Source organism: Pundamilia nyererei, unplaced genomic scaffold, assembly GCF_000239375.1.
Source record: "Pundamilia nyererei isolate P.nyererei 1_Seehausen unplaced genomic scaffold, PunNye1.0 scaffold00092, whole genome shotgun sequence".
In the NCBI taxonomy this organism is placed as follows: Eukaryota; Metazoa; Chordata; class Actinopteri; order Cichliformes; family Cichlidae; genus Pundamilia; species Pundamilia nyererei.
The window spans coordinates 653,174-670,186 of NW_005187493.1; positions in this window are offsets into that span (position 1 = coordinate 653,174).

A 17,013-nucleotide genomic window follows, 5' to 3' on the forward strand; every position below is an offset into this window, starting at 1 on the left:
GTGTGTACCATTATTTTGCCTGAGCCTGGGTGTGGCACCTTCTTTCCATCAGCAGTAGGTCAGGGTGCCCTTATTAAAATCTTTATTCAAATATGAGGCTAAGCAGAACAAATAAGCAAGCAGACAATGCATGCGAAAAGACAGACCATCTCATTTTATTGTTCAGGGAATTTAAGCCTACAAGAAAACTTCTGTCTTTGTTTTGATGTGGTAACCCGTCCTTGTAAAAACATTCTCATCTCACATTGTTTGCGCTGTAGCAGAAGAACAGGTTTTACAGGGATGCATTTCTCCTGTATTCAGCTTTCCCTTTAAAATGATTCGTACAATCAGCTAGTAGAACTTGACAGACTCTAAAGCTAAGTGATTGAATCTTTCTCTCTTCATCTCTTTTGATTAACGTAAAAGCAGATTAGACCAATCCCATTAGACATCAACCCAGTCACCTTCTGACCATATGGTGTAAAGCTCCTCTGTCCCTACATCCACTTTGACACACTGATTTCTATTTCTGTCAACCCCACACATCTCTCTCCCACACGAGAATCTCCCAGTGAGTCTAACCCTGCAGACCATATGGAGCCACAGCAGGATTTTTGGTGCTGAGTCTGAACGAGGAGGGGCAGAGTGGTGACAGGTTTCTGGTTACCTTGCAGGTTAGGAAATCTTGACCTGCTTCTTCCTAAAAGTTTGGCTCTAAGTGTAAACATGTGTTTCTGTCTCTCTACAAGCTCCGCTATGCCGTCGATTCGATCGGATAACTTTATTTTTATTTGCCTGTTATTATACATAATAAGTTTCCCTGTAGTTTAGTGAAAACATATTAATTCCTTTAAGACTTTAAGGTTCTTTATTTGTGTACAGAAGCTGTTGCAAACCTTTGCCAGAGCAATATAAATTAGTGTCATCTGCCAATGATTTTAATATTTTAGGCATGTCGCTTACAGTCATGTGAAAAAGATAAATCACCTCATGATTCAGTAGCCTGTGGAACCACCTCCATCAGCAGTAACTTGAAGTAATGGTTGTGTATGTCACTTTATCAGTCTCTCACATCGTGGAGGGATTTGGGCCTGGCTTCTTAAAATGTTTCTTCTTGTTCCTTAAAGGTCTCACCACAGTATTTCAATCAGGTTGAGGTCTGGACTGTGATGTGAAATTGAAATATGTCGATCGTTTTCTTTTTGAACCAATCTGTTGTAGATTTTCTGCCGTGCAGTCCCTGTTTCATTGCCCAGTTTAAGCCAAGATTTACCTGTCAGACAGACGACCTCACATATAACTCTAGAACACCTTGGCATACAGAGAGTACAAGGTTGACTCAATGAATGCAAGGTTTCTGAGCTCCTGTGGCTATAAAACAAGCCCAAATCATCACCCCTCCACCACCGTGCTTGACAGTTGGTATGACATGTTTGTGTCGATATGTGTTTGAATTTCAGCAAACACGACGCCGTGTGTTAAGGCCTTCACACACCGGACGTGTAAAAAGATTCGTGTGAATATTTCATGCCTTTTTTCTGAGCTAGATTTTTCCCATTTTTTGCAGATGTGAATAAGTAAATGTATTCGTAGCTCAAAATGTGCACCAGTATTGACTATATAATTACATAGAAATATTTAAATAATGCTATTTTACCTCAGACACACAGCTAAATGCTGCTCTGGGTCAGTTGGTTCTCTGAATTTATTTCTCTGCCTCCTCAGATGCAGTCCTGAACCAAGAAAAGCTTAACTGCCCAACTGAAATCATGCACTATCTACGACAGCAGTCATCCCGCTTCAACTCCTGGATCAAACCTAGAAATTCTCCCTGCTGATTCCTTCTTGTGAAAACTGGATAAACCTAGGATCTCCTTTTCCTCCTTTTCTTGTTTAGAAACATCGGGATCATATATATGTGTTACACAACCAGAAAATGTGGTTGTTTGCAGTGTGTAAAGGCCTTTGTGGTCCAACATCTCCGCTCTACAGTCCAGAGGACACTCAAGTCTTGTGGTTTGTTCAGATGCCACTTTGTAAAGCTAAGCCGTGCTGCCACGTTCTTTTGAGAGAGAAGAGCCTTTCTCCTGGCAACCCTTTCAAAGGAGCTGTACTTGTTTAGTCTTTTGCTAATTGTACTGTCATCAACTTTAACATTGCTGGCTGAGGGCTCTGATATGTAGCTTGTGGGTTTTCTGCAGATTATTATACAGCCATAGACTGAATTTGTTGCCACACTCACAGGTGGAAATGCTCCAGACAAGCAAACTGCAAACAACAAAATATCTGCTGTCACAGAAATGCTCACATTTGCTGATGATCAGGTGCTGAAATGCATTTGATTAGTAGCTCCTGGCTGCTACTTATACCCTCTTAAAACCTGTGGAAGCAGTACTTTAAAATACATAAAAAGTGAAGCCCTGCCTCCAGTTGTTTCTTGCCATGTAGCCAGTTTTCAGAAATTCAGTTCATTTGTCTCAGATTTCTGTCTTGCTCCCAATAAAATAAAAGTTTTAGTTTGTGTGAAAAATGACATTTAATCAAACACAATGTTGCAGTTAGACTGGACATAGAACGCTAACTTTCAGTCGATGCAAGAATACATTTAGGGCTTAATCTGCAACTTGTATCTGCACCAGAATTTGGTGCTGCTGGCTGGAGTTTCAGCAGCAGTTGTTAGGCCCTGGCACCTCCTTCTTTTAAAATAAATGGTGTTTCTAAAGACACTCGGGGTAGCATAGGGACAAGAGGATATGCCAAAGCTGGATTTATTGATAGATATTAAGAAACATAAATAAGAAAAACATGGTTTTAATAAAGAATGAGGTCATTAGTAATTCTAGTGATTTATTAAGTAGAGTATCAGGTTTACCCAAAGAATTGGCCAAGAATTTGTTTTTTATTTTCTAGTACAGTCGTCTGTGACTGCAGACTTCTCTAGCCAGTGTTTAAGGATGAGACAGACTGATGTTTCTTGGTAAATTAAAAGGATGCCTTTAGGGGTCTGTCGAGCCTCTTTTTGATTTAGTTTGTTCACATATTTGCATGTTACAAAACTTCGTTACGAAGCTCGTTTTATGTAATTTTGAGCTCTGTGATGATCCGCCAGCGGCAGCCTATTAACGCTGCCTGAACTGAACTGTCTACTGGAATGGCGATTCTCTGGTGAACTCCACAGCTCATTCTCTTATTCCTCAGTAGGCTCACTTCAGCTCTCCAGTTACACAAACCTTTCTTTTTTTGCACGATGTTGGAATGGACAATACTGTCACACACACACAGACACAGCCCCAGGTCACGGAGTGCAGACACACACCAGAGCTATGAGTGTCGTCTGGCTTCGGTCCACTGGAACAGCTGAGGTACGAACCAGGCGAGGGAAGCAGCAGGCGAATGCCACATTAGTCCCTGCTGTTGCACCAGTACACAAACTCACACACAAACACAACGCATGCCTCCACATGCACAAAAGCAGACTGACTACAGCTCACTGTTCCTTACTCATGTGCACACAATGACACACTCACAGCTGAGCTCGCACTAGTCACACACACAAACACATGCACAGCTGAGCACATGTCTATACAGGCTGAACAGATGCAGATCGTTGCGAGAGGTGGGGTAGCACTTCAAGAACATTTGCCCACCCAACCCACCAATCTACATTCCACACAGACTGCATGATACATCGTGTGCACACTTTGTTCCCCCCCATTTTTTTTAAAATTTATTTTAAAAAGCATCCTATTGCAACCTTTAAATTAATCTTTCTGGTTGAAACTGTATCTATTCCTCAATGTATTTGCTGCCTGTACATACAGCCCCCATATTTAGTTTGCCAGCTTGCTAGACTTGTTTACATGACCCCGGCTGGATCACAGTTGGGACTGGAATAGAGGATGACTCATCCCCCTGTCTGCAGAGGTGAATCTGACTGTGTGTCTTTTTCTCTATATGTGTATGTAAGTTAGTGTGTGCTTTCTTATAGCCTTAAGTAACCGGTCTGCACAGCAACACTCTAGGAAGACGCTCCAAGGGCGCATCAAAGCAATCCTATCTCAAAATCTGTCTGCCCACCTACTCAAATTTTCCACAGTCTGGTCTTGCTCAACATATTTATTATTAACCAGGCGCTCGAGAGTGTTTTTCTTCTGACATTTTTGTTTTCATCCACCCAATAACGTGTCAGGCATGTGTATTTGTGTTGTGTCTTTCGACAACAGGTAGTTTTCATGAAAAAACATAATATAAGATAAACTTGAGGTTGTATAAAATTGTTTACTCAAATTGGATCTTAAAACTATATAAAATGATTAAGAAACACTGAAATTCAGTATCAGGTAACGTGAATAAACAGATAATAAACAGGGAAGCTTTAGTCCCTGACTTTCAGGACAGAAACCACCATAAAGGATATTTATCTTGTGTGATCGGGAATGTATGCTGATGTGGTTGACTCATTCAGGCTTTATGATAACTACACCTACAAAATTACTTCTAAAAGCCATAAAAGGCTCCTTGACCAAGTGGTGGCAAGCTCCTATCCTTAAAAGTCTTCCTAAATGATATCACCCATCTATTCTGTTTTATTTTCTTTATCTTCTTTCCCTCCCCATCAAACATGCATGCACTCCCTTGTATGCTCCGATAAGCCTGGTGACCCAAGCCTGTCCACTTTAAACATGTCACGGCAGCACAGCAAATCATTGTACGTTGTGCTCGATGTTTAGCTGTCGCTAAGAGAACGCGATCTGCAGGTTATCTGTAGTAAAACATCAGACTCGTGTTTTCTGGTAAGGCACCTGCAGCCTGGAAACTCTTGCCCCATCTATTCTGTTGCTGGGTAAATGGTATATTTATGGTGGGTTTCGGGTTTCCTTTAAAAGACAGGATAACCTTTAGCAGGGAATTTTTGGAGTTTGGAAGACAGTCATGTTCTGGTGTGAACCTTTAGTAAACATCAGCACTGACAATCAATTTACACCACCTTCACTGGCCTATAGTTTTGGAAGCGGTTTGGCATTTGTAAAATAAATAATAAAGTAATTTCGGGTGCTGCTTGTATATATTTAACACATTCATGTGTGTTGTGACTGTCTTTGCATCAGTAGATGCACAGAGTAAACACCGACTCATCACTTTCTGTCACATGGTTTATCTTGTTTGTTCTTCTACAGAGTCCGCTTTCCAAGTATGGGAATCTGTGTATTCCAGTGTTGTTGTGTTGGAACAAAGAATTCTGAGAAATTTCAATTTTGTATTTCTACTGGACAACAAGATAATCGATTTAGTGTCCTTTAGTCAGGCCAGCTGTTCTCTGAATGCTTTCATAACCACCCGTAATTCTTTATCTGTGGCTACTTGAGAAGTCAGCTCAATGCTGATTACACTGACTCTAGTTTGAAGAGGGCATACTGCATTACTTTGTAACAAGGGACAAAAGCTCCACTGAAATCACCCCTGAAGGTATTACACAGTACATTATATGCTGGCGTTTGCGGGACAGGGTGGCACCAGTGTTGTACAAAGATATTTGTGCATATGTTTGTAATTTTGCGTCTTCAGGGGAAGCCCCACTGGCCTCATTCTTCTCTATGTCCTCTTTCTGAGCTCTCTCTCTGTTGTTAGCAGCTGCTGAGTGGATTGTTGTCCTAAGAGTTTTTTCCATGGCAGAGTGTGAGGAGCTGCTGTTACTGTCTGCTTCTGACAGGAAACATCCTGACCTACTGATGAGAGGAGAGCAGCGTCTCCCACAGGAGCCAAAACAGTGAATTAGCCTCTTCTTTCTGTATTATCCTACCCCTTTGTCTTATACACACCAATACACACACACTGGAAGAGGCTAAAGCAACGACTGAACACAATCCATCAGCTGAGCATTAATAATTCAAGTGCTCTGCAAAGTGTTAATGTTTATGTTTCACTGGCAGCTGAGCGCAGACTTAGTGCTACATTAAGGCCTAAGGCATTGTGTTAAGAGGCAAACTGGCTGCTTAAACATCGCAAGCAGGGTAAAAAAAATCCTAATAAAGGGAGAGACAGAAAAAGAAATGAACAGAACAGAAAAGACGTGGCAGTATCATTTGGTTTGTAAGTCCTTTAGTTTTAGTTCTAGCCATTTAGTGTAGCTATAGAGCTAGAGATCAGTAGAGCACCTCTAAAACTGCCTAATAGCAGATTGTGTTCTTTGATGAATCTATTTTTTAAACTAAAAAAAGACAGTTCCTTGTTTACTGGTTCCTGGTTTTATGTGTCCTTTGACTTTTTTTCCTCCTTAGTTTTCTTTTTTTGGTTTGGAGCAAGTAATTAAATGGAGTGTCTGCTGGTTTCCTGGAAAATACACAGAGCCAAGAAACAGTCTGGCACATAACCCACAACATTTTGCTTAGACAGGGCCAGGCTTGCTCTTTCCACTGTTCCCAGTCTTCAGACTAAGTGAAGCTAACTAGCAGTTGACTGTATCTTCTTCACTTTTAATGGGCAGATATGACAGTGGCATGCATCTCCTCGACTCATCTTCACCACAGAACAAAAAAGCATGCATACAACAGTGTGCGAGGCCTGCTGCAGTTAACAGTGGTAGTGCACTGGTCGTGTTCCCTGACAGTCCTGGGTTCAAGAGTTCAGGGCTTAATGTTACTAATCCTGTCAGTTGGTGAAAGATACACTGGGAACGTGAGGCAGGGAGGGAGATATTATGTATATACAGTATGGATATACTAAAAGTCCAAAATGGTCTATTTATGTCATCTATCCGTAAAGATGGCATGGGTTCACATCATCTAGATAAGCAGGTGTGGTTGTTTCTGTTAGTGCTGCATGCCCATGATGGTTTACTGTATATGCATGTCAGGGGTAGGCCAAATAGTACGCAAGAGGCGTGACAGGACATAATATTGGCAATGAGGAATATACAGTATGTTTTAGGAGTGGACTCCAGGAATGGAAAGCTGTACTAGCAGGGTGTGTGGGTCACACAACCATACAAGGACATAGTAGAGGCAATGGTCATACCAGCCCTGCACAAGCACATACATCAGTGTGGGTGTGTGCATGTGTGGTGTGGGGGGTGGTGGTGCCAGCTGGGCAGCTTAAAAATAGTGCCGAGTGGAGGATTGCAACTGCATGGGACTCTTAAGAACACATGACCGCAAGTCCAGTAAATCACAGCAGATTTCTCTCAGCTCTGTGATGTCTGCTGAGACAAAGAGGATGATCATTAAACCAAGTTATGTCTTAGGATTCATCTCAGCTCTCTTTCTTCAATCATAAGACACCAGCAGAAGTGTGATGCAGGCAGGTTAAGGTGATGCTGTAAGTCAGTTAGGGCTGTATTAACAGAGCAAGTACGCCAAGAATATGGAATATTCTGAAGCAAATCTAGTCGATCAGACGTGTTAGGGCAGTGGGGCAGTAGGCTGAGTGTAGGAGGTGAAACGTGATGAGGATCAGACTGGCAGGATTAAAGAGCACTGGCTGGGCTGACCTCTGCTAATACGCAGAACACAGTGGAGGGAGGAAGAAGCACCGCTAGGCTGCAGGAACAGCTGTTCATTAAAAAGAAGCACAGCGCTCTTCTCCATAACAGATCAACACTCATGCACAGATGTTAATACATTTGATTATGTACAAAACATGCAGCAAATGTAATCTATATAAAATGTCGGGCTGATTTAAACTGGACCATATTCCCATGGACAAAGTGGCTCTTTCACCTCATGTAATCTCAGTTTGGATTAACGTGGATTATTGGATTACGAGCCCCCCCCCCTTGCAGGGAGGCAGGGACACAGACTGAGAGAAAAAAAGATGGACAGCTGAAACTTACACTTGCAGAACGAAGCTGATACCAGTAACCACATAGCTTAGCTTAGTTTAGCTTATCTTATGTTAGCATAAAGACAGGAAGCTGGGGAAATAGCTAACCTGGCTCTTAAAGGGTAACAAATTCCAATAAGTGACTGAACTAAAATTCATACAGTGACTTGTTTAAATAATTTAGTATAGAACCTAAAATGACATGTTTCTGTAACACAAAGTTATTAAGCTAAGCTAAGCAGGCTCATATATAGCAGACAGACAGGACAATGCTAACCTGCCAGAAGATGAGCTTTAATCAGAACATCATATAAGCTGTTAGTGAACAGTCAAGGAAAAGATCCATAATATATATTGGGCTTACCTGGTAGAAAACACAGAACTTTGGTGTAGTAAAATAATAAAGTTTTGGTCCACATGACATTTAAAGCTTCTAACATTTTTTTTCTAAATTTTCCAACACAAATGAGATTCTACTGTTTTGAAGTTTAAAGCGTTTTTTCTTCAGTTGTGTCTCTGCCAAATGTTCAAAAAATTATAAAAAGTTAATGGTGAACTGGACTTTACGCTGAAGCAGAGCATAAAGTGATTTACGAGCCAGCCTTAAATACCATGAAAGATTTTTTTATTTTCATGGGATTCATATCTGAGCACCGAGACAGATGCTCAAAGAGATTCCTGAAACTTACTGTGAACAACAAATATGCTTGGAATCACTGTCTTGCTCAAAAGTCCTGTGATTACCAATATTAAATTTCCAGAGGACAGAGGACATCACATTCATTTTCAAAATTACCTATAATATACACAAAAATTCAAGAGTCACATAATCAAGTTCCCGCAATGGCAAGGGACACCACCCACCTCCACCAGTGCCTGATGGGATGGACTTGTAGCTGATCTGCTAGGGCCAAACATTTAATCACTAAAACTGACTTAGAGAACTCTGTTACTGAATCTCTGTAACGTCACCATGAGTTTTTATCTTACTGACATCCATGTCTCTTAGATTTTGATCATGTATTGAAACAACTTGTCAGGTTGGTGAAATAGAATAAATTCTTTTATAGCTGGAGCCTAAGGTATTGCACCTTTACATGGCTTCTGGAAGCTTAATTATGTTTTATTACAGCTGTAACTGATCTTAAATGGACGACTGAACAAAGGAGAAATGGGCCAAGTTTGATATATAAACATGCCATGTACTTGGCTCAGTGAGAGAACACTGATTTAAAGCATGGAAACTTGAACTGAACTGAATATGTAAACAAACATACACTGTGAGCTTCATGTTGATATCTCAAGAACAAGCAGAACTGCGGTTAGTGTACCATGCTGTTTGGATATTCTGCATATGCATCTCCATCCGTGACAAAATAACAACCGCCTGGGGTCAAAGCAGCCCTTTGAGTCATCTTAAGGTGCTGAGTGTGTCCTAGGGTCGTATCAGACAGATTTAACTACCAGCAATAACTGAGTGAGTGTGAGAGTGTATCTTCTTTCCAAGACTGGGTCAGTGGACAGGAGTGAATCATTGGGAAAAAAAAGCAGCATGGAATTGTTGTGTCTGGTTGGAAGTGGGCCTTATGCCAGTGGACCAATAAATGCAGAAACTCTCTGTGCAAAATAACTGGAGCATCCTGCAGCCACATGCCACTGGGTCAGCAGAATCAGACCTGCATATCTGTGTGTGTGCCCAAAAGTGAGAAAGAAACAAGAGATGGCCAAAGCTGTAAAATGAAAAGGAAAAGGGGGCGTGTGAGGCTGGTTGTTAGTAGGGTGGAACTGAAATTAGGGCATTCTTTACAGCTGAGCAGGGCAAAAGAAGAGCTGGCAGCAGAAGTAGGCTAAATAATCATGTCCTATCATCAAACAGTCTCTTGTTTATTGGTCGGGGGGCAGAGGGGGACAGGAATGTTCATGTGACTAAAACGTGAGAGCAATTGGTCACACATGAAACCCACAAGTTGTTGTCCTTCTATCCATGAAAGAGAAAAGAAAGAAAGAAGGAAATCTTGTTCATCTGCTTATTTCTTTTACCAGCTTAAAAATATCCCTCCTCAGCTCCACAGAGGACCAGTTTGAAAAAGGCCAGACTATGTGACCATGAGGGCTCTCGTGCCTCTGCAGGGACCTCTGTGATATAGTCTCTGTTCTCTTATGAAAGGGGGATTCCAGTGACGGTCACATGCTTCCTGCGGCGCTATAGAAGAGGCCAACTACTGCATGGAAAATAAGCCATACATGGTTTTCCTTTGTGTCTGGATGCATGTGCATACAGCATTTCTATAGCGTTGTGCAGGTCAATGTCAGTCTATGCTTAACGCATTCCTTTTTTGTCTTTAGTTCCACAGGTATGTACCATAAGTATGTGTTAGAGGGAGAGAGAGAGAGAAGTGAGTTTAATGTTTGGTCTTTGTCACAAGGGCTTTTATGTTTTATTCTTTCATCTGCTCCCTTTAGCGTTTGCCACAGCAGATCATCTGCCTCCATCTCACCGTATGCTCCTCTGTCATGTCAACCCTTTGCATGTCCTCCTTTACTACTCTTCTAAGGTCTTCTTCTTTTCCCTCCTGCCTGGCAGCTCCATCTTTAGCATCATTAGTTCAGTGCATCCACTGTCCCTCCTCTGCACATGTCCAAACCATCTCAGCCTTGCCTCTCTAACGCACTAAGTCACTCCCAGTGAAACCCTTAACATCTTCAGATCTGCCACCTCCATCTCAGCTTCCTTTCTCTTTGTCAGTGCACCATCTCCAAACTGTACAGCAGAGCCGCTCTCACTACTACCTTGTAAACCTTCACTTTCACTCTTGATGCTATATACTAAACAATATATATATTAGCTGTATAATACCAGTAGGCCAGCTCTAATAGTAATTTGGTATGGCTTCGCGAGCCAAATGTAATTAGGCTGTGGGCCAAATTTGGCCCGCGGGCCAGAGTTGAACACCTTTGCTTTAGATGGTTGACCCCAGATATTTAATTTCATCTGCTTTCACTACCTCTTATCCTTGCAGCTTCAGTCTTATACCTCTCTTCCTCTCATCCACACACATGTATTCTGACCTGCCTCTGCTGACTTTCATTCCTCTTTTCTCCAAAGCATACCTCCACCTCCCCAGGCTCTTTTCCACCTGCTGCCTACTCTCACTACAGATCATAATGTTATCTGCAAATATCATAGTCCACGGAGACTCCTGCTTGACCTCATCTGCCAGCTTGTCCATCACCACCACTGCAAACAAGGGGCTCAGAACCAGTCCCTGATTTAATCCCACCTCCACTTTGAACCCATCTGTCACTCCTGCACACCTCAACACCGTGTCCTCAAATATCACATACTTCTCTGTGACTCCTGACACCTTCACGCAGTACCACAGTTTATCTCTTGGCATCCTGCCATTGGCTTTTTCTAGATCCAGAAAGACACAGTGTGACTTCTTCTGATGTTCTCTATACATCTCCATCAACACTCTGAAAGCAAAAAGCACATCTGGAGTGTCCTTTCAAAGCATGAAGCTCACCGATTGTCACTCTCACTGATAGTTTCTTACCCTAGCTTCATCAACACGTTCCCATATCTTCAAATTATGCCTATCAGCTTTATCAGCATACCACCTTTGTTCTTTCTTTCTGTTCCGTTATTTGAGGTTATGGGTGTTATCTGACTGGACGCAAAACTCAAAAACACACGAGACGCGCCATTACTCCAATGAGTGTCCTTTGACTACGATGACCTGGATGACTGAGAACCTTCACAGACACAGTGTCCTTTATTATTTTTCATCCCCCCCACAACAACCCAGCAGAAACGTTCCTACCTCTTAACATTTACCTGATACTACACCCCCCTACTAAATAGGATGTGATGCTGGGATATAACCAAGAAATCAGATTAGACAGATTAATCAGATTAATATGATGTTTCTTCGGGCTACGAAGTGAGCATCCAACCTCCTTTTAACGGTCTCATAATTGCTCGCCTCTTCGGGAGTCAGGTGCAGGGATACCTGCCTCCTCGCCCATAGTGTAGATAAGGGCGTTCACTTGATTTTCGTCCGCTTGCGTCTCCAAGTCAGACGCGATGCGAAATCTGTCAAAACGCTTTATCCATTTGGTCCAGTCGTCGGACCTAAAAGTGAACGTCTCCGGCGGGGTGACTTGAAACTGACTCATGACGTCACGTCTCTTTTCGCGCAGCTCCTCTATGGCTGACCTTTAACCTGGCACCGACGCCGAAACCTTTCGCTTATGCCCAACTAACGTTTCCAGTTGTCTTCTGACACCATGTTCCGTTAGTTGAGGTTATGGATTTTATTTGACTGGAGGAATGACTCACAGACACGAGACGGGCCATTACTCCAATGAGTGTCCTTTATTATTTTTCATCCCCCCACAACAACCCATCAGAAACGTTCCTACCTCTTAACATTTACCTGATACTACACTTTCTACTTTCTTCATCTCCCTAACTATCCCACTGTTCTTTGCCACCTTCTTTTTTGAATATATATCAGCTTACATCTGTTCCAATCACCACTCTCTTCCCCTGGGGACACTCTCTACCACTTCAACCATCTCTTCTTCCTTCCCTCTAGTTGGCTTCAAACATGCCTCCCCCATTCCTCTTCCTTTGTCTTCGGCCAATACTAGAACAGAATGAGGACCTTGTTCATTCTTAACATAGGCCGCACTGACCCAATATGGAAGTCTCATTCTTGATGATTGGTATGTTTGATTTGGCAGATTTTACACCGGATGCCCTTTCTGATGTAAACCCACCGATTTGTGTCTCCTCTTGGTTAAGTGAGTGTGTAAACTCTCTACACAAACGTGCTCCATGAGAATATTGTGAAAGAACTTGTACTACTTTATGAGCTGAATTAATGAATTATTTTCACTTCCGTTAGCACACTTGCACACCAACTCACAAATTAACTCACGCTTACACTATCATCTACAGACCATGACATATTCCAGAAATGTATGTTGTGAGACTGCACGTGTCTTTGCACACGCTGTATCACTCCACCACAAGCCACATGACTGGACTGCCTCATAGCTAGTGACTATGACTTATCGTTGTGATATTTACAACCTACTATGTTTGAGAACATGAGAAAGAGAGGGATACCGTGAGAAAGGAGGCTAGAGAAAGGGAAATTTTAGTAATGCACTGTCTTTAAAAGCTACTGTATATCTGTTTCTAACAAAACTAGAACAGAGAAACCAGATCTCCTGAGGAGAGAGCATTTTATTATTGGCTTTCTGAAAAACCAGACCATAAGCATGGAAATAACTGAATTTCTAGTTGAAGATTCTACAGATTATTGTTTTTTGGCTAAGTGAAATCAGACTCCATGCAAACAGATGCAGCTAAATCAGAGTAAAATGGGAAAACGTTAATTTATGGGTTCTTGTTGTTTCACATAACAACAGAGACATGAGAGTCAAAGAGAAAAGAGCCGAAGTTGGTGGGAGACAAAGATCATAAGAGGGCATTATAACGGGTGTGTGTCTGATTGTGTGTGTTTGAGTGCATCAGTGGGGTGAGCAGGTTCATCGGGTCCCATGTTGGGCAGGAGGGTTGGAAGTGTTCGGGTGCTAGAATCCTATATCAGAGCCAGTGCTGACCATGGGTCTATATCAAGAGTCGGCTAGAGTTTCAGCCCTGCGCGGAGGATTATTCTGAGAAAGACGGGTTCTAGCCAGCCTGAAATAACTGATCCAAACTTGCTTTGACTTATGAACTCTAATGAAGAACAGAGAGGGGTGCAGGAAATACGAAAGGAGATGCACCTCCTGCCCCTGTCAGGAAGTTAAAAGAGGTGCTGTGAAACAGGAGAGAGTGTCTAGGGAGCATTCTGGGAAAGAGTGGAGAAAAGGAAAATGTCAACATGCCAAACTGTGCAGCCCTGTGCACCGGCCACGCATTCCTGATTCTTGTAGAACAGGATAAACTTTGGGACACTGCTGCATAACCCATGGATAGAAATCTTCTATGTTTAGTTGGTGTCATATAGTCACTCAGGTTGCTTTGATAATGAAGAAAGGTTGGAGCCAGGACACTAAACCCTAGGTGAATATTGTTATAAACAGGTCAGACCAGTGTCTGGGTAGACACTATAAGTACTCCACGAGTTATGTAAAGAGACTGTGTTAATTCATCAGTACAAAGCTGTCAAAAGCTCAGGCGAGCGTTTCCATTTTCAGAGCCTTCACTCAAATATTCCGCATGTGGTATATGGAGTCTGTATGTGTGTTCATGTGCTTGTGCAAAAGTGTTTTATAAGATGTACTCTCTGCATACATATATATAGGTGGTCCGTCAGGACATGTGATGTGCTTCCCTTACATAACTGTGGATAAAGAGGCATAAAGACAGAGATGTGCCTGTACACCATGCCAGAGAAAATTTCTGTTGGTTGGAAATTTATGAAGCTTGTAAGATGTCCTTTATCCCTGGCATATTAGCTTACTTGTAATAGGAAGCAGTTGGTTAAAACAGCTGTATCATTTCTTCTGCTGTGTCCAGGTAGTATATAAAATCAGCTTTGGCAGAGCTTGGCCACCATTTAAGTCTGTATGGTGAAGCTTATAGGAGCTACCATTTTTGGATCTTGATCTGTGATAAAAGTCTTATTTTTGTGGCAAAGATTCATGCTAGAAACCTATTGAGAGATCTGGGTCCATATTGACATGATAGCATCACAGTTCTTTGTCCTGTTCTTCTGTAGTGAAGGTGCTCTGGACTGAGATTATTGCGAATGCTGCCAGTGTTTTTCCAATCTTTTATTATGAATCTGCGTAAAATTGCAGCCTCAGTTTCCTGTTATTAGCTAACAGGAGTGACACTCTGTGTGGTCTTCTGCTGCTATAACACAGATGCTCTTCTGCATACCTTGACTGTAATGAGTTACTGTTAGTCTTCCTATCAGCTCAAAATATGCTCACCATTTGCCTCTGACGTCTGACATCAACGAGACACACTTTTTTGTCCAGAGAACTGCCTCACTGGATATTTTCTCCTTTTCAGACTTTTTTCTGTAAACCCTAGAGAAGATTACTGGGAAAATCCCAGCATATCATCAGTTTCTGAAATATTCAGACCAGCATGATTGCCACCAATAAGAGTTGTGGTCAGTGAGCATATGTCACTAGAATAAAATGCGGCGTTTCTACATAATTGTGAGCCAATTACTGGCAGATGAGTGTATGTGTATTTCCATTTAAGGTTTTTAATAATGTGGCACTACTTTGGATAAACCTTTAAAATCTTGATTTCACACATTAAACATATCTTAGTTGTATTCTCTCATTTCTGGTGGCAGTGAAATAGACTTTGATTTCATTCAGCAACACTTTCAGGTGAAATCTATCCCACTCACAGACAGAAAGTTAACCAAACTGACCTGTGACTGTTGGAAGCACAATGAGAATGACCACATGAAGTTTTTGTATACTACATATGAATGCTGCAATAATGTTTGTGTTCAATAACAGTCCAATTTTTATTAAAAGGTACTTTTTAAGTTGAAATCTTCAGAGCCGGTGCAGCATGATTGAAATAAACAATACTTTGCACAAAAGGAAACCAAAGCATATACATTGTTGGAAGATGGCGTTCCAAACTGATTTTTCAGATTGTTTTTAGATTTGGCTAATTACCATTTGAACTACACAACTACATACCAAAGCATTTCAATGGAAAAAGCATTGCAAGCTCTTCAGATCACTGTTAACATTTTGAAAAAGTTAAAAAATAAACAAATATTAAAACATTTTAATGTGACCCACATTGTACACTATACACTGTTCACATTCTTCTCCAGTGAGATTAAAAACCCTATATTAATATGCTCTGAGGAAGGCGTTTCGTTAAGACTTGTCTGCCATCTCCTGGTAAAAAAGAGGCGCTGCATTCAATTTATAGCTTCTCTACCGCCATTAGTTCCGGACCAAGTGCTTGACACTGTAGTAAGAAATTAAAGTGGCAGAAAAATAAACAGAAATAATGTGCTTATCTATTTCTGCACGTTTTTTGTTTGTTTGTTTTTTGTTCAAATTGCAGGCTCATTGTTATTGTGCCAAGGCCAGTACTACACCATATTAACTTGAAAAGGGAACCAATTTTGACAGGATTTGGCTAAAGTCACTTTGCTGTTCCTTTGGAACAACCCCCCCCCCCCCCCCAAACAAAACAACAACAACAACAACAAAAAAAACTGCTTGCACTCATACACTTTATCTTTTTAATATTTCAGAGGCCAAACAGGAGACAAAGAGGAGACCTTTTCTCCAGGTGCTTAAGTGCATCAGTGAACTCACCAGAACAGCTGAATGTAAGCATGGAATATCCTCAACACACTTCCACTTGTTTCAGAACTGCAGAGCAGAGTGATGCTTTAAAAGTTGCTCAACGACCACTATTTTAGTTTCAAGGACACATGAAGAATACACCTCAAAGTCTGGGAAAGAAGGAAAGTGGACATCTTTAGGTTTGTGAAGACGCGTCACCTCTCATCTAAGAAGCGTCTTCAGTTCTGAAAATAAAGGATGGAGAGACCCAGGTATTTAACCCCTAGCGCCTAGTGGGATTTCTCTCCTTTGGAAGTAATTGAATTCTCACATGAGCCAAGGTGTGAAAAAATGCACAGGTCAATACCATCAATGGCGGTTAAGGGTTAAAACACTGAGACCTCACCCCACCCTGTTGAGGTCACCTGAGGCAAGGTGTGAGGGAGGGTTAAAGCGCCAGGGAGGTGATATCAAAACTGCATTGTAGGTGGCTGATAGCTGGTGTTGTAAGCCACCACTCCTGTTCACCAATGGCTGTTCACAGTGGACATAAATGACCTCCTGCATTCCTCTTTCAAACCATCTGTCTTCTTGGTCTAAAATGTGGACATTCTCATCCTCAAAGAGTGACCTTTCTCCTTTAAGTGATGTACAGCTTGGGTCAACTGTACTAGGGTTTCAAGACATAGGTCTCTCCAGCCTCTTAGATGATGTTTCCACTAACTTAAAGAAGTCCAGCTTCCTTTTTAAAAAAAAAAGCTGTTAAGACTACCTTGACATGGACAACTGAGAACCTACACAGACTGACCTGCAGAGGCCCATCTGCTCAGTTTCCTCCTCAGTCATGCTGGTTACCATAAGCCTTCCCCTATCCTAACATTTTTTGTAATCATTTCTTTTCCACAGTTATTG